Source organism: Triticum aestivum, chromosome 7A (genome assembly GCF_018294505.1).
Source record: "Triticum aestivum cultivar Chinese Spring chromosome 7A, IWGSC CS RefSeq v2.1, whole genome shotgun sequence".
Lineage (NCBI taxonomy): Eukaryota > Viridiplantae > Streptophyta > Magnoliopsida > Poales > Poaceae > Triticum > Triticum aestivum.
The window spans coordinates 740,200,591-740,224,285 of record NC_057812.1 but is presented as its reverse complement, the minus strand read 5'-3'; the positions used below and the strand labels follow the sequence as shown (position 1 = coordinate 740,224,285).

The following is a 23,695-nucleotide window of genomic DNA, read 5'->3' as shown; positions in this document are numbered from 1 at the left end:
AATATTCTCCTCCACGATCAGATCGTAGAGACTTTATTTTCTTGTTACAATGATTTTCAACTTCACTCTGAAATTCTTTGAACTTTTCAAGTGTTTTAGACTTATGTTTCATTAAGTAGATATACCCATATCTGCTTAAGTCATCTGTGAAGGTGAAAAAATAACAATATCCGCCACGAGCCTCAATATTCATCGGACCACATACATCTATATGTATGATTTCCAACAAATCTGTTGCTCTCTCCATAGTACCGGAGAACGGTGTTTTAGTCATATTGCCCATGAGGCACGGTTCGCAAGTACCAAGCGATTCATAATCAAGTGGTTCCAAAAGTCCATCGGTATGGAATTTATTCATGCGCTTTACACCGATATGACCTAAACGGCAGTGCCACAAATAGGTTGCCCTATCATTATCAACTCTGCATCTTTTGGCTTCAACATTATGAATATGTGTGTTACTACTATCGAGATTCAATAAGAATAGACCACTCTTCAAGGGTGCATGACCATAAAAGATATTACTCATATAAATAGAACAACCATTATTCTCTGATTTAAATGAATAACTGTCTCGCATCAAACAAGATCCAGATATAATGTTCATGCTTAACGCTGGCACCAAATAACAATTATTTAGGTCTAATATTAATCCCAAAGGTAGATGTAGAGGTAGCGTGCCGACTGCGATCACATCGACTTTGGAACCGTTTCCCACGCGCATCGTCACCTCGTCCTTAGCCAATCTTCGCTTAATCCATAGTCCCTATTTCGAGTTGCAAATATTAGCAACAGAACCAGTATCAAATACCCAGGTGCTACTGCGAGCATTAGTAAGGTACACATCAATAACATGTATATCACATATACCTTTGTTCACCTTGCCATCCTTCTTATCCGCCAAATATTTGGGGCAGTTCCGCTTCCAGTGACCAGTCTGCTTGCAGTAGAAGCACTCAGTTTCAGGCTTAGGTCCAGACTTGGGTTTGTTCTCTTGAGAAGCAACTTGCTTGCTGTTCTTCTTGAAGTTCCCTTTCTTCTTCCCTTTGCCCTTTTTCTCTTGAAGCTAGTGGTCTTGTTGACCATCAACACTTGATGCTCCTTTTTGATTTCTACCTCCGCAACTTTCAGCATTGCGAAGAGCTCGGGAATAGTCTTATTCATCCCTTGCATATTATAGTTCATCACGAAGCTCTTGTAGCTTGGTGGCAGTGATTAGAGAATTATGTCAATGACGCAATCATCTGGAAGATTAACTCCTATTTGAATCAAGTGATTATTATACCCAGACATTTTGAGTATATGCTCACTGACAGAACTGTTCTCCTCCATCTTGCAGCTATAGAACTTATTGGAGACTTCATATCTATCAATCCGGGCATTTGCTTGAAATATTAACTTCAACTCCTAGAACATCTCATATGCTCCATGACATTCAAAACATCGTTGAAGTCCCGGTTCTAAGCCGTAAAGCAGGACACACTGAACTATCGAGTAGTCATCAGCTTTGCTCTGCCAGACGTTCACAACATCTGGTGTTGCTCCAGCAGCAGGCCTGGCACCCAGCGATGCTTCTAGGACGTAATTCTTCTGTGCAGCAATGAGGATAATCCTCAAGTTACGGACCCAGTCCATGTAATTGCTACCATCATTTTTCAACTTTGCTTTCTCAAGGAACGCATTAAAATTCAATGAAACAACAGCACGGGCCATTTATCTACAATCATACATAAACAAGCAAGATACTATCAGGTACTAAGTTCATGATAAATTTAGGTTCAATTAATCATATTACTTAAAGAACTCCCACTTAGATAGACATCCCTCTAATCCTCTAAGTGATTACGTGATCCAAATCAACTAAACCATGTCCGATCATCACATGAGATGGAGTAGTTTCATTGGTGAACATCACTATGTTGATCATATCTACTATATGATTCACGCTCGACCTTTCGGTCTCCGTGTTCCGAGGCCATATCCGTATATGCTTGGCTCGTCAAGTATAACCTGAGTATTCCGCATGTGCAACTGTTTTGCACCCGTTGTATTTGAACGTAGAGCCTATCACACCCGATCATCACGTGGTGTCTCAGCACGAAGAACTTTCGCAATGGTGCATACTCAGGGAGAACACTTCTTGATAATTTAGTGAGAGATCATCTTATAATGCTACCGTCAATCAAAGCAAGATAAGATGCATAAAAGATAAACATCACATGCAATCAATATAAGTGATGTGATATGGCCATCATCATCTTGTGCTCGTGATCTCCATCTCTGAAGCACCATCATGATCACCATCGTCACCGGCGCGACACCTTGATCTCCATCGTAGCATCGTTGTCGTCTCGCCAATCTTATGCTTCCATGACTATCGCTACCGCTTAGTGATAAAGTAAAGCATTACAGCGTGATTGCATTGCATACAATAAAGCGACAACCACATGGCTCCTGCCAGTTGCCGATAACTCGGTTACAAAACATGATCATCTCATACAATAAAATTTAGCATCATGTCTTGACCATATCACATCACAACATGCCCTGCAAAAACAAGTTAGACGTCCTCTACTTTGTTGTTGCATGTTTTACGTGGCTGCTACGGGCTTAAGCAAGAACCAATCTTCCCTACGCATCAAAACCACAACGATAGTTTGTCAAGTTGGTGCTGTTTTAACCTTCACAAGGACCGGGCGTAGCCACACTTGGTTCAACTAAAGTTGGAGAAACTGTCACCCGCAAGCCACCTATGTGCAAAGCACGTCGGGAGAACTGGTCTCGCGTAAGCGTATGCGTAATGTCGGTCCGGGCCGCTTCGTCCCACAATACCGCCGAACCAAAGTATGACATGCTGGTAAGCAGTATGACTTATATCGCCCACAACTCACTTGTGTTCTACTCGTGCATATAACATCAACATATAAAACCTAGGCTCGGATGCCACTGTTGGGTTTCGTAGTAATTTCAAAAAAATTCCTACGCACACGCAAGATCATGGTGATGCATAGCAACAAGAGGGGGAGAGTGTGATCTACGTACCCTTGTAGATCGACAACGGAAGCGTTAACTTGGTTGATGTAGTCGTATGTCTTCACGGCCCGACCGATCAAGCACCGAAACTACGGCACCTCCGAGTTCTAGCACACGTTCAGCTCGATGACGATCCCCGGACTCCGATCCAGCAAAGTGTCGGGGAAGAGTTCCGTCGGCACGACGGCGTGGTGACGATCTTGATGTACTACTGTCGCAGGGCTTCGCCTAAGCACCGCTACAATATTATTGAGGACTATGGTGGAAGGGGGCACCGCACACGGCTAAGAATATGATCACGTGGATCAACTTGTCTCTAGGGGGTGCCCCTGCCTCCGTATATAAAGGTTCAAGGGAGGGGGGCTGACCGGCCAGGAGAGGCGCGCCAGGAGGAGTCCTACTCCCTCTGGGAGTAGGACTCCCCCCTTTCCTAGTTGGAATAGGATTCGTGGAGGGGGGGAAAGAGGAGAGAGAGGAGGAAGGGGGACGGCCCCCTCTCCTTGTCCAATTTAGACCAAGGGGGGGGAGGGGCGCGCGGCCCATCTCTGGCCACCTCTCCTCTCTTCCACTAAGGCCCACCAAGGCCCATATACCTCCCGGTGGGTTCCGGTAACCTCCCGGTACTCCGGTAAAATCCCGATTTCACCCGGAACACTTCCGATATCCAAACATAGGCTTCCAATATATCAATCTTTATGTCTCGACCATTTCGAGACTCCTCGTCATGTCCGTGATCACATCCAGGACTCCGAACAACCTTCGGTACATCAAAATGCATAAACTCATAATATAACTGTCATCGTAACCTTAAGCGTGCGGACCCTACGGGTTCGAGAATAATGTAGACATGACCGAGACACGTCTCCGGTTAATAACCAATAGCGGAACCTGGATGCTCATATTGGCTCCTATATATTCTACGAAGATCTTTTATCGGTCAGACCGCATAACAACATACGTTGTTCCCTTTGTCATCAGTATGTTACTTGCCCGAGATTCGATCGTCGGTATCCCATACCTAGTTCAATCTCGTTACCGGCAAGTCTCTTTACTCATTCTGTAATACATCATCCCGCAACTAACTCATTAGTTGCAATTCTTGCAAGGCTTAAGTGATGTGCATTACCGAGAGGGCCCAGAGATACCTCTCCGACAATCGGAGTGACAAATCCTAATCTCGAAATACGCCAACCCAACATGTACCTTTGGAGACACCTGTAGAGCTCCTTTATAATCATCCAGTTACGTTGTGACGTTTGGTAGCACACAAAGTGTTCCTCTGGCAAACGGGAGTTGCATAATCTCATAGTCATAGGAACATGTATAAGTCATGAAGAAAGCAATAGAAACATACTAAACGATCGGGTGTTAAGCTAATGGAATGGGTCATGTCAATCAGATCATTCAACTAATGATGTGATCCCATTAATCAAATAACAACTCTTTGTCCATGGTTAGGAAACATAACCATCTTTGATTAACGAGCTAGTCAACTAGAGGCATACTAGTGACACTCTGTTTGTCTATGTATTCACACATGTATTATGTTTCCAGTTAATACAATTCTAGCATGAATAATAAACTTTTATCATGATATAAGGAAATAAATAATAACTTTATTATTGCCTCTAGGGCATATTTCCTTCAAAAACCTAGAATCTGATCGTTGATGATTGGATCCGGTGACGAAAGCGCTTGAGTGGCGCTTCCTTCCTACAGGCGTTGCTGTTGAAGAACATCATTGTCCTTGTGGTGTCATGATAGTTGGTGCGGATACGGTCATTGCTATAGATTGTCCATCGTGGATTTGATCCCTTTGGGTTTTTTTTCTTTCTTTTTTCTCGCTTAGCCATACCTTTGGTTTTATATGACTTTGCTATTGGCCGGCGTGTTTTTAGTGTGTGTTGTGGTGTTGGCTGTGTGCATCCTAGTTATGCAGAGGCCGGGTGTGTACTCATTGTGTTTGTATCCTCTTGATGCTTCATTTTTGAGTTAATAAAATCCACCCTTTGTCGAAAAAATACGGACCCATGTGGCCTACCTGAACACCCTCCATTGAACATGGTATATTTTCGGACATGCATAAAAAGACCCCAGGTTTTGCCAGGAGGTGAGCATGCCCATGGTAGGGATCCATGCCAGGTTTGAACGAATTTCAACAAAATATGCAAGTTGCATCATGTCCGGCCATTTATCAGCCATTTTTCAACAAGAAAACTCTAGAATATGCAAGACTTGTCAAAAACTCAAACAACTTGGCATGATGCCTTGAATTGGCCATTTAAGTTTTTCTCAATATAAATTATAAAAATTCATCTGGAATTTCACAAAATGTCCCCGTACTCTCATACAGACCCTTCTCGCCTGCCCGAACAAATGTTAAACATGGTTTATTTTTGGACATGCATGAAATGACTCCAACTTTTTCTATCGGGTGGTCATGCACATGATAGGCATTCATGTCAGGTTTGAATGATTTTCGACACCTTATGCAAGTTGCGCCACCTCCGTCCATTTATTGGTCGCTTTTCACCGAGAAAACTCCAGAAAATGCAGAAAAAATCGAAAACTCAAACAAGTAGGCATGGTGTCTCGAATTGGTTATATATGTTCATGGAAAATTAATGGGGTCATTTGACGATGCGAAAAAACATGCTCTCATACGGACCCTTTTTGCCGGTTATTGTTTTGTGAAAACTATTCACAATGTTCCTGTTTAGATTTTTTTTTCTCAAAAATCAAAAAATGTTCGCGCTTTTGAAGAATTGTTCAGAATTTCGAAAATACTCCCGTTAACAAGTTTTGTTTTGTAAATTCCAAAAATGTCAGCATGTTTTCAGAAAATGTTTAGGATTTTAAAAAATGGTTCCTGTCATAAAAGGCTTGTTTCTAAAAACATGATTTTTCAAAGTTTGTTAGAGTTGTTGAAACAATTGTTGGATTTTCAAACATTACTCATTTAAAAAAATCACGATTTTCCAAGAACAATATAAAAAGTCCAAAAACTACCCGGATTCTCCATTGTAGTTAGTTCTTAAAATGACGCGCCATTTATTTGTCAACAACGCATCTGAGCTTAGCTGGTTAGCAGCTGGAATTTTTGAGCTAGAGGCGCAGAGTTCGAATCGTTGTGAGGTCACTCTTTATTCCTTTTTTAGCGATTATTATATCGCTGCCCTAGGTGCGACCGCTACTGCGGCCACCTTCTTGGGCCGGGCCAATAGGAGTACATACAGCGTACATACAACTTATCATACGTCCAAAGTGGGTATACCATGTGAAAAGTCCAGATTACCCTTTATACGTTTTATGTGGGGTTGTAGCGAAGCAGGACTCATGAATGATTCACACAGATAAATGGTCTGTGCACTGGAACCAACGAACAAGTCAAGGGCAATCGGAATCACATTTTGTTTTGCTTTTCTTCACACATCTTTTACAATTGTGCCTCCTAAAGTTTAACCCACAAGCGAACCAAAAAAAGGAACGAGTAAATTGGGTCAGATGTATAATCCTGGTACATTTCAATGGATGACCAGGAACAAATATGTTGGTATTGCTGCAGAAACACCCTACGCAGACGGTGAGGACATTGCACGTGTACTACTCCAAACCGGTCTAGACTACTACCTAATCATCCGGCGACCTTGATCACACTTATGCTAATCCTAACCAAACTCAAACAACTAGCACGCAAGAAAGTTTGGATTACTTCAACAGGGGTCGTGCGTTGGAGTTGCCCTTAGGATGTTTTTTCACGCCATCATTACCAAATTAATAGATTTGCAGTGCTCACCCATCCTGCATCTCTTGAGTCTTGACGCTAGTCGGCTATGGCTGATGATTGCTGTCCCACCTGAACACCTCGGAATCACTGGTACTGACGCTAACGCCCGCATCAAAATTCCTTGATAGTGCAAGCCTGTCAAGAAGGGTTGAATCAACATATTTTTTGCATGCGGTCAGACCGGAGACTGGATAACTAACACATTTGGTGGATTAAGCTGCAGCCATTTCTGTTGGTGTGACGTACGCTGCAGCCCTTATTTGAGAAAAAGAAAGTCCGATAAAAAAAATTAAATAGCTCCAAATGTTTCCTTTCGCCGCACAAATTCAGAGTATGGACCAGACAAATTCAGAGAATTGACAATAGGATAAACGTTTCAAGGTTTATGGTGGGAGGAGAAATTAAGAGAGTAGAGGAGGGCGGGGGCGTCACGTACGAAATGACAAAGGGAAACGAGCCACCGCGACTCTTGGGTGCTGCCGCCGCTCTCTGTGGCCGGAGGAGCACCACTGATGCGTTTTGACGAGCAGTGTGGGCGGAGGAGGAGGTGGGGTTTCGCCAGCGGCGGGAGAAGAGATGCGGTGTGTCTCCTCTGGCCCAACTTGATTCAGCCGCTCGTCACACCTGGAGGCCCTGGCCGGCATTTCCTATTCGATGCCCCATGCGCCCGTGAACGTGTTAAAGCACACCTTCCTCCAAGTTGGCCCCGCCCGTTTAGCTCTCTGTACAAGATAAAATGCATTTTTTAAAGCTAAAAACACCCTTTCGACTCTTTATTCATTAGGCGCTAGCATGTCTGACTATAATTTCAGTCAGCCATCCAGGAATTACATCGAACACAAGCATAGATACAAAAAGCTTTAAAGCATGCCTAGCTACACGGTGGAGACAGCCATCCAGGGATTACATCGAACACAAGCATAGATACAGAAAGCTTTAAAGCATGCCTAGCGAACCGTAGCTTGAATCCCTGAAGAAGATTACTCATATCCTGCATCTCTCTCATGAGATGGAAACAATTCGACTTCTGTGGAGTTTTCCATAGACTCTGAATTTGCTGACAGTCCGTCTCCACCTCAACATACTGAAGCCCTAAAATCTCCTCTGTTGCTAGCGCATCTCTGCAAGCGAGAAGCTCGATCGTGAGGGGGTCTGTAACTCCATCGTGACGTGAACACCCCGCTCTCACGAACGCCCCCTGGTGGTCCCGGACGACAAAACCCGCTCCACCTTTTCCATGCTCCGAGTCCGTAGCTCCATCTGTATTGATTTTCACCCATCCTACAACTGGTGGCTACCATCTTGGTTGGATAGTAGGTTGAGGTCTACCGTTTGCTGGAACTTCTAGAGCTCGGACAATCTCCTCTATCGTAACCATATATTCTCATCAAGGCTACCTATAATTTCTACTCTGATATAGATTTTCTATTGTGAGGGGTGTTTGTCATGAAAAATGTGATCTCTGCATGATACAATGTTGCTAGAGTGAAGATTCTATGCAAATGATGACATTTCAGAAGGATGTAGTTAAAGGTAAACCTTGATCGAATATTTTAACTTTTCATGAGGATCTTTTCATTCAGCACATACATGTTGAGTTCTTCATGTGTTTAGAAGTAAGGGGTGCAGCATGCTGGCCGTCCTTGCAGGAGTAGTCTAGCAGAGGATCTCCCTAGCAATTTGGATGTACATAGTTTATGTTATACTGAGACCTATTCTTTTGTACTGACTATTGAATTTTCTCCTTTATATTTCTTCCTTTGTTTATTGAGATGGTTCAACTTTCTAAACTTTTTTCTTCATTTGTTTTTTTCATTTTTTGGTGGATTTCTTGCCTTGCAAGCACTTTGTGCTATGTGAAACAGTGTCTACTTGCGGTCTATTTTCTGACATATAAAAGTAATTATACTTTTGCATGTAGCATCTTCTTCATTCTCAACAGGATTCACTAATATCAGGGGCTGGAATTTGTATTGGCTTTGTGCCAAAGGAAAAGAAGTTTCCGATTTCTCATACTTGTGTTCCATGTCATTATGTAGCTGGCTCAAATCGTTTCACCAATTTACGGTAGCAGGCTGCCAGGTGCCAGCTACCTGATGATTCTATAACACAACACTCCCCATGGATTCTAAACTGAACACTGATTGTCGAAAAAACAAATATTCTAGAAAGTTGCAGTTTGCTCAGAAAACATACACTTCCATTTGTAAGTAATAGTGCTACTGTAACAAGTTTTTCGTATTTTTTAAAATATATGCCTTTGTATTGTTCACAACCCGACCCAGTAGTTGAGCTTTGTGACGTTAGATTATTAGCCTGTTATATGCTCACTTCTCAAAATAGAAAATTATTTAATCGTTAATGTAATGGAGTTGTCACTGAAGTGCTTATGAACTGAGAAACAGTTGTCCCAAATTTGACCGGACGTGAACTGAGAAACAGTTGTCCCAAATTTAAGAAAAATGAAGTATTATCTGATTGTTGGCTTGATCACGCTTTGGTTGGCTATATGCCAACCGGGCAATACAATCAGCTGCTTTGAGCACAAGAGCCGTGATTTTTTGTTTATTTTACCTAGTCGAAGTATTTTACCAGGTAGAAGTGAATCCAAGCCACAATGACTCTGTATTTGGCTGTATGTCGCTCTTCTTTTTCGCTTGCCTGCTGGCCAGGCCAAACTCAAACACAAGTGACAACCTCTTTCAGAATAGTGCAGTAGGGCCGACACGGCACTAGCTGCAGAGGGTCCTAGCCAGGTAGAGGAACCTTTGCTTTTTCCAGAGAGATTAACTGAACCATGCCATAAATTTCTGCATTTTGAGACAGGTTCTGCGAATTATTAGGTTGCCCTTTTCTAGCAGGTATTTCCTTGCTAATTTTGAACCACCCAACCCGTATCTACACTCTTATCAGATGCACGCGACAGCCAGTTACTGTGCGATCACCAACCATGTCTTGCTGTTAGATGACTAGTCTGCATATCCTGTCTCCGTCGAAGAGCTAGTTGTTGAACAGACACTAGTGCTGGTTGAGAGCAACATCGGAACGACTTGTCCAACTTTGAAGATTCATTCCTGATTACATACTGGTACCTCAAAAGATCTAGACTTCTGGATCAGCTCGTCACTCACAGCCACAGGCACACTCAAGGGAAATCGAAGCTTCATTTGTACCTGAACTACGCAAGGGAACTCTTTCTACTGCCAGAGAGGAAGAAACGAGAGCACGGCCAAGCCGGCGGCGACACAGCTGGTGGACGAAGCCGGCGGCGACACAGCTGGTGCACGCGACAGCCAGTTACTCTGCGATCTGTGAGTATCTACACAGTTGTTGAAAGATGAGCTGATGAGGTTGAAGGCCTACCTCAAAGATGTTGATAGCAAGTGGAGATCAGGAAATGCAAGAGTTGCAGTCTTGGTGAGCCAGATTAGGACTGCGGCTTATGAAGCTCAGAATGTCATCGAAGCTGCAGATTATATGGAAAAAAGAAACAGGCTCAAGAAGGGATTCATGGGCACTATTTCAAGGTATGCTAGATTGCCGAATGACTTGGTAACCCTTCGTAAAATCGGTGCTGAAATTCAACGTGTAAAAAGGAAGATCAAGGAGATTTTTGCAAGTGCGGATCATCTGAAAATTGAATTGGATAATATTGTTGTTGTCGAGGATGAGTTTCTGCGAGATTGTAGCCCTATGAATGGAAACTTTGAAGATGATGTCGCCATGGTTGGTTTTGAGGACGAGCGCAAAGAATTAGCAAATAAATTAGTTTGCGGAGAACAAATGCTTAGTGTTGTGTCTATAGTTGCCATGAGCGGGGCAGGAAAAACAACAATTGCTAGAAAGGTCTACACTTCATCTAGAGTTAAGGAGCACTTTGACACACTTGCTTGGGTGACTGTATCTCAAAAGTTCAAGGGTGTTGATTTGCTAAAAGATACTCCCTCCGTTCCAAAATAGATGACCCAACTTTGTGCTAAAGTTAGTATAAAGTTGAGTCGTCTATTTTGGAACAGAGGGAGTATTATGAAACAAATCACAGGGCACAAGGACGACTCAGTTGACAAAATGAAGGAGTATGAGGTGGGAAAGAAGATCAATGAATTTCTGTCACAAAAAAGGTATCTAGTAGTTCTTGATGACGTTTGGGAAACAGATACATGGGAGCAATTAAACGGAACGATTAAAGTATTTCCAGATGAAACTAATGGTAGTAGAGTGCTGTTAACCACACGAAAGGAAGATGTCGCAAATCATGTTCAGATGCCAACCCATGTTCATCATTTGAAGAAGTTAGGTGAAGAGAAAAGTTGGGAACTTTTTAGCAGCAAAGCTTTACCACCATACAAAAGGTCTACCATACGTGATGTGGACGAGTTTGAAAAGCTTGGGAGAAAGCTTGCAAAGAAATGTGATGGATTGCCACTTGCACCACTAGTAGATAAACCACCATTAGCCCCGGTTGGTAAGGGCCTTTTGTCCCGGTTCCTGAACCGGGACTAAAGGGTCGTTACTAATGCCCTAGCCCTTTAGTCCCGGTTCAGTCCAGAACCAGGACAGATGGGCCTCCACGTGGCCGGTGCGTCGAGCCCAGGCAGGAGGGCCTTTGGTCCCGGTTGGTGGCACCAACCGGGACCAATAGGCATCCACGCGTCAGCATTTCAGGGTCTGTGGTTTTTGTTTTTGTTTTTGAAGGGGGGGGGGGGGGGTTGGGGGTTTTGGGGAATTTAGGTTTTTCATATATTGTGTTATAGCTATAGCTAATTAATAGAGAGAAGTGTCCTCTCTTACGTATAGAGAAGACTAGACACGCTAGCTAGCTAGTAAGCAAATTAACGAAGGAAACAAAAGATCGTCATGAACATATATGCATACAGAGAGAAGTGATATCGACCACCTCTCCTTCTCTGAGAGATTGGTTGAACAACAAGTTCTTGTATATCTATCCGACACTACCGGCTACATATATACAATAATTATCTCTTACATATACGAAGTCAAGCTCCACATGGTATTCTCCGTCTTCAGCGATCACGTGGTCAAGGAAGAATGCCGCCAATTCCTCTTGAATTGCTCGAATACGATCTGGTGGTAGGAGTTCATCACGCATCCGAAAGATCTAATTTGAAGAAGGAGGTCAATACATATACATATATATATATATATATATATATATATATATATATATATATATATGAATAAATGAACCTCAACACAAATGATGGTAATAAAATAAAATTGTGAATATTATTACTTACGCACTTCATATTGTTCTTCAGTGTACCCCCGTTCACATGTCGTGTAGCGGATGGACTCGCAAACGTAGTATCCACATAAATTATTCCCTTGATCCTGCCACAACCACTTTACAAGAAATAGAGGTCAATCAAACTGATAAGAAAGCATGCCAAACGGTATTGATGAAACTAGCGCTTGAATCACTAGGAGACGCGCGGAACATGCTACTATAATACTTACTTTCGGATATCTAAATTGCAGCTTCTTCGGCAGTCCCGGAGCTTTTTTGGTGAATTTTCTCCAAACCCTGCCAGACAAAGAAAACAATTACTTGATATCAGGAAATGAACAAAGTTGCTGATATGGTGGATAATGATCGATTTAACTTACTTCTCAAGGATTTAAGTCATGTTCGCATACTCCTGGGGATCTTTTCGTCTCGAGTCTAAGACGGTTACTAGTCCCTGCTCAAGCTTAATCTCTAGGAGAATATAGTGGAAACTGCGTACGCATGCATAACTCATCAATTACATTACTATAACATAGACTAATTAAAGAGACTTGCCGGTAACAAGATTGAACTAGGTATTAAGATACCGACGATCGAATCTCGGGCAAGTAACATATCGATGACAAAGGGAACAACGTATGTTGTTATGCGGTCTGACCAATAAAGATCTTCGTAGAATATGTAGGAGCCAATATGAGCATCCAGGTTCCGCTATTGGTTATTGACCGGAGACGTGTCTCGGTCATGTCTACATTGTTCTCGAACCCGTAGGGTCCGCACGCTTAACGTTACGATGACAATTTCATTATGAGTTTATATGTTTTGATGTACCGAAGGTTGTTCGGAGTCCCGGATGTGATCACAGACATGACGAGGAGTCTCGAAATGGTCGAGACATGAAGATTGATGTATTGGAAGCCTATGTTTGGATATCGGAAGTGATCCGGGTGAAAATGTGATTTTACCGGATTGTCGGAGGGGTTACCGAAACCCCCCCGGAGGCTATTGGGCCTTAATGGGCCTAGTGAAGGAAGAGGAGAGGCGGGCCAAGGGGCAGCCGCGCGCCACTCCCGCCGCAGCCGCCGCCCTTTCCTTCCCTCTCTCTCTCTCCTTCCCCCCAAGTCCTAGTCCAACATGGAAAAGGGGGGAGTCCTACTCCCGATAGGAGTAGGACTCCTCCGGCACGCCTCCTCCTAGGCCGGCCGCACCTCCCCCTTGCTCCTTTATATACGGGGGCAGGGGGGCACCCCATAGAGACAACCATTGATCATTGATCTCTTAGCCGTGTGCGGTGCCCCCCTCCACCATAATCCTCGATAATATTGTAGCGGTGCATAGGCGAAGCCCTGCGACGGTAAAACATCAAGATCATCACCACGCCGTCGTGCTGACGAAACTCTTCCCCGACATTCTGCTGGATCAGAGTCCAGGGATAGTCATCGAGCTGAACGTGTGCTAGAACACGGAGGTGCCATAGTTTCGGTGCTTGATCGGTCGGGCCGTGAAGACGTACGACTACATCAACCGCGTTGTTATAACGCTTCCGCTTTCGGTCTACGAGGGTACATGGACAACACTCTCCCCTCTCGTTGCTATGCATCACCATGATCTTGCGTGTGCGTAGGAATTTTTTTGAAATTACTACGTTCCCCAACAGTGGTATCCAGCCTGGTTTTATGCGTTGATGTTATATGCACGAGTAGAACACAAGTGAGTTGTGGGCGATATAAGTTATACTGCTTACCAGCATGTCATACTTTGGTTCGGCTGTATTGTTGGATGAAGCGGCCTGGACCGACATTACGCGTACGCTTACACGAGACTGGTTCTACCGACGTGCTTTGCACACAGGTGGCTGGCGGGTGTCAGTTTCTCCAACTTTAGTTGAACCGAGTGTGGCTACGCCCGGTCCTTGCGAAGGTTAAAACAGCACCAACTTGACAAACTATCATTGTGGTTTTGATGCGTAGGTAAGAACGGTTCTTGCTAAGCCTAGTAGCAGCCACGTAAAACTTGGAACAACAAAGTAGAGGACGTCTAACTTGTTTTTGCAGGTCATGTTGTGATGTGATATGGTCAAGACATGATGCTAAATTTGATTGTATGAGATGATCATGTTTTGTAACCGAGTTATCGGCAACTGGCAGGAGCCATATGGTTTTCTCTTTATTGTATGCAATGCAATCACGCTGTAATGCTTTACTTTATCACTAAGCGGCAGCGATAGTCGTAGAAGCATAAGATTGGCGAGACAAGAACGATGCTCCGATGGAGATTGAGGTGTCGTGCCGGTGACGATGGTGATCATGACGTTGCTTCGGAGATGGATATCACAAGCACAAGATGATGATGGCCATATCATATCACTTATATTGATTGCATGTGATGTTTATCTTTTATGCATCTTATCTTGCTTTGTTTGACGGTACCATTATAAGATGATCTCTCACTAAATTTCAAGATAAAAGTGTTCTCCCTGAGTATGCACCGTTGCCAAAGTTCGTCGTGCCCAGACACCAGGTGATGATCGGGTGTGATAAGCTCTACGTCCATCTACAACGGGTGCAAGCCAGTTTTGCACACGCAGAATACTCAGGTTAATCTTGACGAGCCTAGCATATGCAGATATGGCCTCGGAACACTGAGACCGAAAGGTAGAGCGTGAATCATATAGTAGATATGATCAACATAGTGATGTTCACCATTGAAACTACTTCATTTCACGTGATGATTGGTTATGGTTTAGTTGATTTGGATCACGTGATCACTTAAAAGATTAGAGAGATGTCTTTCTATGTGGGAGTTCTTAAGTAATATGATTAATTGAACTTAAATTTATCATGAACTTAGTACCTGATAGTATCTTGCTTATTTATGTTTGATTGTAGATAGATGGCCCGTGCTGTTGTTCCGTTGAATTTTAATGCGTTCCTTGAGAAAGCAAAGTTGAAAGATGATGGTAGCAATTACACGGACTGGGTCTGTAACTTGAGGATTATCCTCATTGCTTCACAGAAGAATTACGTCCTGGAAGCACCGCTGGGTGCCAGGCCTGTTGCTAATGCAACTGACGGTGTTAAGAACGTCTGGCAGAGCAAAGCTGATGACTACTCGATAGTTCAATGTGCCATGCTTTACGGCTTAGAACCGGGTCTTCAACGACGTTTTGAACGTCATGGAGCATATGAGATGTTCCAGGAGTTGAAGTTAATATTTCAATCAAATGCCCGGATTGAGAGATATGAAGTCTCCAATAAGTTCTATAGCTGCAAGATGGAGGAGAACAGTTCTGTCAGTGAGCATATACTCAAAATGTTTGGGTATAAATAATCACTTGATTCAACTGGGAGTTAATCTTCCGGATGATTGCGTCATTGACATAATTCTCCGATCACTGCCACCAAGCTACAAGAGCTTCGTGATGAACTATAATATGCAAGGGATGGACAAGACAATTCCTGAGCTCTTCACAATGCTAAAGGCTGCGGAGGTAGAAATCAAGAAGGAGCATCAAGTGTTGATGGTAAACAAGACCACTAGTTTCAAGAAAAAGGGCAAAGGGAAGAAGAAGGGGAACTTCAAGAAGAACAGCAAGCAAGTTGCTGCTCAGGAGAAGAAGCCCAAATCTGGACCTAAGCCTGAAACTGAGTACTTCTACTGCAAGCAGACTGGTCACTGGAAGCGGAACTTCCCCAAGTATTTCGCGGATAAGAAGGATGGCAAGGTGAAAAAAGGTATATGTGATATACATGTTATTGATGTGTACCTTACTAGAGCTCGCAGTAGCACCTGGGTATTTGATACTGGTTCTGTTGCTAATATTTGCAACTCAAAACAGGGACTACGGATTAAGCGAACACTGGCGAAGGACGAGGTGACGATGCGCATGGGAAATGGTTCCAAAGTCGATGTGATCGCGGTCGGCACGCTACCTCTGCATCTACCTTCGGGATTAGTATTAGACCTAAATAATTCTTATTTGGTGCCAGCATTGAGCATGACCATTATATCTGGATCTTGTTTGATGCGAGACGGTTATGCATTTAAATCAGAGAATAATGGTTGTTCTATTTATGTGAGTAATATCTTTTATAGTCATGCACCCTTGAAGAGTGTTCTATTTTTTATGAATCTCGATAGTAGTGATACACATATTCATAATGTTGAAGCCAAAAGATGCAGAGTTGATAATGATAGTGCAACTTATTTGTGGCACTGCCGTTTAGGTCATATCGGTGTAAAGCGCATGAAGAAACTCCATACTGATGGACTATTGAAACCACTTGATTATGAATCTCTTGGTACTTGCGAACCGTGCCTCATGGGCAAGATGACTAAAATGCCATTCTCCGGTACTATGGAGAGAGCAACAGATTTGTTGGAAATCATACATACATATGTATGTGGTCCGATGAATGTTGAGGCTCGTGGCGGATATTGTTATTTTCTCACCTTCACAGATGATTTAAGCAGATATGGGTATATCTACTTAATGAAGCATAAGTCTGAAACATTTGAAAAGTTTAAAGAATTTCAGAGTGAAGTTGAAAATCATCGTAATAAGAAAATAAAGTTTCTACGATCTGATCGTGGAGGAGAATATTTGAGTTATGAGTTTGGTCTACATTTGAAACAATGCAGAATAGTTTCGCAACTCACGCCACCCGGAACACCACAGCATAATGGTGTGTCCGAACGTCGTAATCGTACTTTACTAGATATGGTGCGATCTATGATGTCTCTTACAGATTTACAGCTATCGTTTTGGGGTTATGCTTTAGAGACGGCCGCATTCACGTTAAAATAGGGCACCATCGAAATCCGTTGACACGACGCCTTATGAACTGTGGTTTGGCAAGAAACCAAAGTTGTCGTTTCTGAAAGTTTGGGGTTGCGATGCTTATGTGAAAAAACTTCAACCTAATAAGCTCGAACCCAAATCGGAGAAATGTGTCTTCATAGGATACCCGAAGGAGACTGTTGGGTACACCTTCTATCACAAATCCGAAGGCAAAATATTCGTTGCTAAAAATGGATCCTTTCTAGAGAAGGAGTTTCTCTCGAAAGAAGTGAGTGGGAGGAAAGTGGAACTTGATGAGGTAACTATACTTGCTCCCTTATTGGAAAGTAGTACATCATAGAAACCGGTTTCTGTGAGACCTACACCAATTAGTGAGGAAGCTAATGATGATGATCATGAAACTTCAGATCAAGTTACTACCAAACCTCGTAGATCAACCAGAGTGGTACGGTAATCCTGTTCTGGAAGTCATGCTACTAGATCATGGTGAACCTACGAACTATGAAGAAGCGATGGTGAGCCCAGATTTCGCAAAATGGCTAGAAGCCATGAAATCTGAGATGGGATCCATGTATGAGAACAAACTGTGGACTTTGGTTGACTTGCCCGATGATCGGCAAGCAATTGAGAATAAATGGATCTTCAAGAAGAAGACTGACGCTGACGGTAATGTTACTATCTACAAAGCTCGACTTGTTGCGAAAGGTTTTCGACAAGTTCAAGGGATTGACTACGATGAGACCTTCTTACCCGTAGTGATGCTTAAGTCTGTCCAAATCATGTTAGCAATTGCCGCATTTTATGATTATGAAATTTGGCAGATGGATGTCAAAACTGCATTCTTGAATGGATTTCTGGAAGAAGAGTTGTATATGATGCAACCGGAAGGTTTTGTCGATCCAAAGGGAGCTAACCGAAAAGTGTGCAAGCTCCAGCGATCCATTTATGGACTGGTGCAAGCCTCTCGGAGTTGGAATAAACGCTTTGATAGTGTGATCAAAGCATTTGGTTTTATACAGACTTTTGGAGAAGCCTGTATTTACAAGAAAGTGAGTGGCAGCTCTGTAGCATTTCTGATATTATATGTGGATGACATATTACTAATTGGAAATGATATAGAATTTCTGGATAGCATAAAGGGATACTTGAATAAGAGTTTTTCAATGAAAGACCTTGGTGAAGCTGCTTACATATTGGGCATTAAGATCTATAGAGATAGATCAAGACGCTTAATTGGACTTTCACAAAGCACATACCTTGACAAAGTTTTGAAGAACTTCAAAATGGATCAAGCAAAGAAAGGGTTCTTGCCTGTGTTACAAGGTGTGAAGTTGAGTAAGACTCAATGTCCGACCACCGCAGAAGATAGAGAGAAAATCAAAGATGGTCCTTATGCTTCAGCCATAGGCTCTATCATGTATGCAATGCTGTGTACCAGACCTGATGTGTGTCTTGCTATATGTCTAGCAGGGAGGTACCAAAGTAATCCAGGAGTGGATCACTGGACAACGCTCAAGAACATCCTGAAGTACCTGAAAAGGACTAAGGATATGTTTCTCGTATATGGCGGTGACAAAGAGCTCATCGTAAATGGTTACGTTGATGCAAGCTTTGAGACTGATCCGGATGATTCTAAATCGCAAACCGGATACGTGTTTACATTAAACGGTGGAGCTGTCAGTTGGTGCAGTTCTAAACAAAGCGTCGTGGCGGGATCTACATGTGAAGCGGAGTACATAGCTGCTTCGGAAGCAGCAAATGAAGGAGTCTGGATGAAGGAGTTCATATCCGATCTAGGTGTCATACCTAGTGCATCGGGTCCAATGAAAATCTTTTGTGACAATACTGGTGCAATTGCCTCGGCGAAGGAATCCAGATTTCACAAGAGAACCAAGCACATCAAGAGACGCTTCAATTCCATCTGGGATCTAGTCCAGGTGGGAGACATAGATATTTGCAAGATACATACGGATCTGAATGTTGCAGACCCGTTGACTAAGTCTATTCCACGAGCAAAACATGATCAGCACCAAGGCTCCATGGGTGTTAGAATCATTACTGTGTAATCTAGATTATTGACTCTAGTGCAAGTGGGAGACTGAAGGAAATATGCCCTAGAGGCAATAATAAAGTTATTATTTATTTCCTTATCTCATGATAAATGTTTATTATTCATGCTAGAATTGTATTAACCGGAAACATAATACTTGTGTGAATACATAGACAAACAGAGTGTCACTAGTATGCCTTTACTTGACTAGCTCGTTGATCAAAGATGGTTATGTTTCCTAACCATAGACATGTGTTGTCATTTGATTAACGGGATCACATCATTAGGAGAATGATGTGATTGACATGACCCATTCCATTAGCTTAGCACCCGATCGTTTAGTATGTTGCTATTGCTTTCTTCATGACTTATACATGTTCCTATGATTATGAGATTATGCAACTCCCGTTTACCGGAGGAACACTTTGTGTGCTACCAAACGTCACAACGTAACTGGGTGATTATAAAGGTGCTCTACAGGTGTCTCCAAAGGTACATGTTGGGTTGGCGTATTTCGAGATTAGGATTTGTCACTCCGATTGTCGGAGAGGTATCTCTAGGCCCTCTCGGTAATGCACATCACATAAGCCTTGCAAGCATTGCAACTAATGAGTTAGTTGTGAGATGATGTATTATGGAACGATTAAAGAGACTTGCCGGTAACAAGATTGAACTAGGTATTAAGATACCGACGATTGAATCTCGGGAAAGTAACATACCGATGACAAAGGGAACAACGTATGTTGTTATGCGGTCTGACCGATAAAGATCTTCGTAGAATATGTAGGAGCCAATATGAGCATCCAGGTTCCGCTATTGGTTATTGACTGGAGACGTGTCTTGGTCATGTCTACATTGTTCTCGAACCCGTAGGGTCCACACGCTTAACGTTACGATGAAAGTTTCATTATGAGTTTATATCTTTTGATGTACCGAAGGTTGTTCGGAGTCCCGGATGTGATCACGGACATAACGAGGAGTTTCGAAATGGTCGAGACATGAAGATTGATATATTGGAAGCCTATGTTTTGATATCGAAAGTGATCCGGGTGAAAATGTGATTTTACCGAATTGCCGGAGGGGTTACCAGAACCCCCCGGAGGCTATTGGGCCTTAATGGGGCTAGTGGAGGAAGAGGAGAGGCGGGCCTAGGGGCAGCCGCGTGCCCCTCCCCCCCAAGTCCGAATTGGACAAGGAGGGGGGCTGCGCCCCCCTTCGTTCCCTCTCTCTCTCCTTCCCCCCCAAGTCCTACTCCAACATGGAAAAGGGGGGAGTCCTACTCCCGGTAGGAGTAGGACTCCTCCGGCGCGCCTCCTCCTAGGCCGCCGCACCTCCCCCTTGCTCCTTTATATACGGGGGCAGGGGGGCACCCCATACACACAACAATTGATCATTGATCTCTTAGCCATGTGCGGTGCCCCCCTCCACCATAATCCTCGATAATATTGTAGCGGTGCTTAGGCGAAGCCCTGCGACGGTAGAACATCAAGATCGTCACCACGCCGTCGTGCTGACGAAACTCTTCCCCGACATTCTACTGGATCGGAGTCCGGGGATCGTCATCGAGCTGAACATGTGCTAGAACTCGGACGTGCCGTAGTTTCGGTGCTTGATCGGTCAGGCCATGAAGACGTACGACTACATCAACCGCGTTGTTATCACGCTTCCGCTTTCAGTCTACGAGGGTACGTGGACAACACTCTCCCCTCTCGTTGCTATGCATCACCATGATCTTGCATGTGCGTAGGAATTTTTTTGAAATTACTACGTTCCCCAACACTAATATATAAGGGATACCGAATATGCACAAGACAGTAACACTCACTTGAAGTTGTAAGGAAAGAGTATTATATCTTTGTTTTCATTTATTTTCAACGATCGTAGCAAGTTGGCCACGGTATCTTCGGCATGAAATTTAACCTCAGTTGCATCTATGAGATTTGTGTTAATGAACCCAATATCACCGACTTGTCTTTCCTTCAATTCGGCGATCTTCAATCTGCATAATATAGTGAGGATAATTATAAATACATGCAATGAAAGAGCTGACCTATAGAGAGAGACTTAATGACAGAAGTAGTAGTACTTACAGACAGTAGCAGGTGACCATTGCTTTATCGAGGGCCCTTTGATCGAAAAACTGGAAGAACTCCTCAAATGGATAATTCAACAGTTCAATTCCAACGAGGTCATGCTCCTCTCTAACTCTCAGCGTCAAAGTATTCCTCCCCCCAGACTCTCTGCAGGTTTTCATGTACCAATCATGCAATCTTCGCATCATCGTTGATAGATATCTTTCATCATTGACGAGAGGCTTCCCGTACTCGAATCTGTGTACCGCCTCCACCTCCACGAAATCATAATGTACATCGTCGGGAAGGTAATCTCCAAGATTGCTATAACCGGGCACCATCCTCGGATCATCAGTGACGATGTCGCTAGGCACCTTGAGCGGGGGGCACGATTGGTTCGCTTGTTCGCCGAGCTGGGCAATTTGTTTCCCAGCTCGTCGTTATTTTATCCTTTGATCAGTGACAGTACTTCCCCACCGCTCAGCTTCGACAAATGTCTTTCCAATAATGCGCTCATAGTTGCCTTTCGGTGGAGACTTTGGTGGTTTTCTCAGGGCAGCCAGAGTGCGCTTCGCTTTCACCGCATCTACCTTCTCCTCTGGAGGTGGATGTCTCTTGCTACCTCTTGAGCTTGCGTTGGTTTTCCCCGAAGAGGAGAGGATGATGCAGCAGAGTAGCGTAAGTATTTCCCTCAGTTTTTGAGAACCAAGGTATCAATCCAGTAGGAGGCCACGCTCAAGCCCCTCGTACCTGCACAAAACGATAGCTACTCGCAACCAACGCGATTAGGGGTTGTCAATCCCTTCACGGTCACTTACGAGAGAGAGAACTGATAGATAATGTTTTTGGTATTTTTGATATAGGGATGCAAAGTGAAAAGTAAACGGCAAAGTAAAAAGCAAAGCAAGATTAAAGTGATGGAGATTGATATGATGAGAATAGACCCGGGGGCCATAGGTTTCACTAGTGGCTTCTCTCAAGAGCATAAGTATTCTATGGTGGGTGAACAAATTACTGTTGATCAATTGACAGAATTGAGCATAGTTATGAGAATATCTAGGTACGATCATGTATATAGGCATCACGTCCGTGACAAGTACACCGAAACGATTCTGCATCTACTACTATTACTCCACTCATCGACCGCTATCCAGCATGCATCTAGAGTATTAAGTTAAAAACAGAGTAACGCTTTAAGCAAGATGACATGATGTAGAGAGATAAATTCATGCAATATGAAATAAACACCATCTTGTTATCCTCGACGGCAACGATGCAATACGTGCCTTGTTGCCCCTTCTGTCACTGGGGAAGGACACCGTAAGATCGAACCCAAAGCTAAGCACTTCTCCCATGGCAAGAAAAATCAATCTAGTAGGCCAAACCAAACTGATAATTCGAAGAGACTTGCAAATATAACCAATCATACATAAAAGAATTCAGAGAAGATTCAAATATTATTCATAGATAGACTTGATCATAAACCCACAATTCATCGGTCTCAACAAACACACCGCAAAAAGAAGATTACATCGAACAGATCTCCACGAGAGAGGGGGAGAACTTTGTATTGAGATCCAAGAAGAGAGAAGAAGCCATCTAGCTACTAACTATGGACCCAAAGGTCTGAGGTAAACTACTCACACTTCATCGAAGAGGCTATGATGATGTAGAAGCCCTCCGTGATGACGGCCCTCTCCGGCGGAGCTCCGGAACAGGCCCCAAGATGAGATCTCGTGGATACAGAAAGTTGCGGTGGTGAAACTAGGTTTTTGGCTCCTGTTCTGATCGTTTGGGGGTACGTAGCTATATATAGGAGGAAGGAGTACGTCGGTGGAGCTTCGAGGGGCCCGCGAGGCAGGGGGCGCGCCCTAAGGAGGGGGGGGGGGGCGCCCCCACCCTCGTGACCGCCTCTTTTCTGCCTTGGCGTAGGGTCCAAGTCTCCTGGATTACGTTCGGTGAGAAAATCACATTGCCGAAGGTTTTATTCCGTTTGGACTCCGTTTGATATTCTCTTTCTCTGAAACTCTGAAATAGGCAAAAAACAGCTTTTCTGGGCTAGGCCTCCGGTTAATAGGTTAGTCCCAAAATAATATAAAAGTGTAAAATAAAGCCCAATATAGTCCAAAATAGTAGATAATATAGCATGGAGCAATCAAAAATTATAGATACGTTGGAGACTTATCATCTCTGTGCTTTCAACCCTTGAAAGAAGTCCTTCATTTCGGTCCGCACGATCTTCTTGTTTTCTTCCACGGTCATCTCGTACGGTAACTTCTCTGGAGTCTTCAGAGAAGGACCGAATCTGTATTTCCTCCCGCCTCTGGCTGTACTGCTAGACGCCGACAGAGCAGACGAAGCGGCTACGGCTGTCTTCTTTCCTTACTTACGAGGCGGAGGAGAAGGACTACGACGCGCCGGAGCAGCCGGAGCGGCGGCGGGTCTCTTCCGCCCTTGCTGAGAGGCGGAGAAGGAGGAGGCTGGCTACTCGGGCGCGCCGGCGCAGGCGGAGAAGGAGGCGGAGTGCCGCCATGCGCCGGAGAAGGAGGCCGAGTGCCCTGATCGTCACTCGCCGGAGGAGGAGGTGGTGGAGGAGGCGGAGTGCCGCCACGCGCCGGAGAAGGAGGCCGAGTGCCCTGATTGTCACTCGCCGGAGGAGGAGGCGGTGGAGGAGGCGGAGTGCCCTGACTCGCCGGAGGAGGAG

General features: G+C 43.9%; 1 pseudogene; it reads left to right on the top strand.

The window, feature by feature from the left end:
* LOC123153962 (putative disease resistance protein At1g50180) overlaps positions 1-23,695 on the top strand; it is a 51,942-nt pseudogene that overhangs the window by 17,835 nt on the left and 10,412 nt on the right.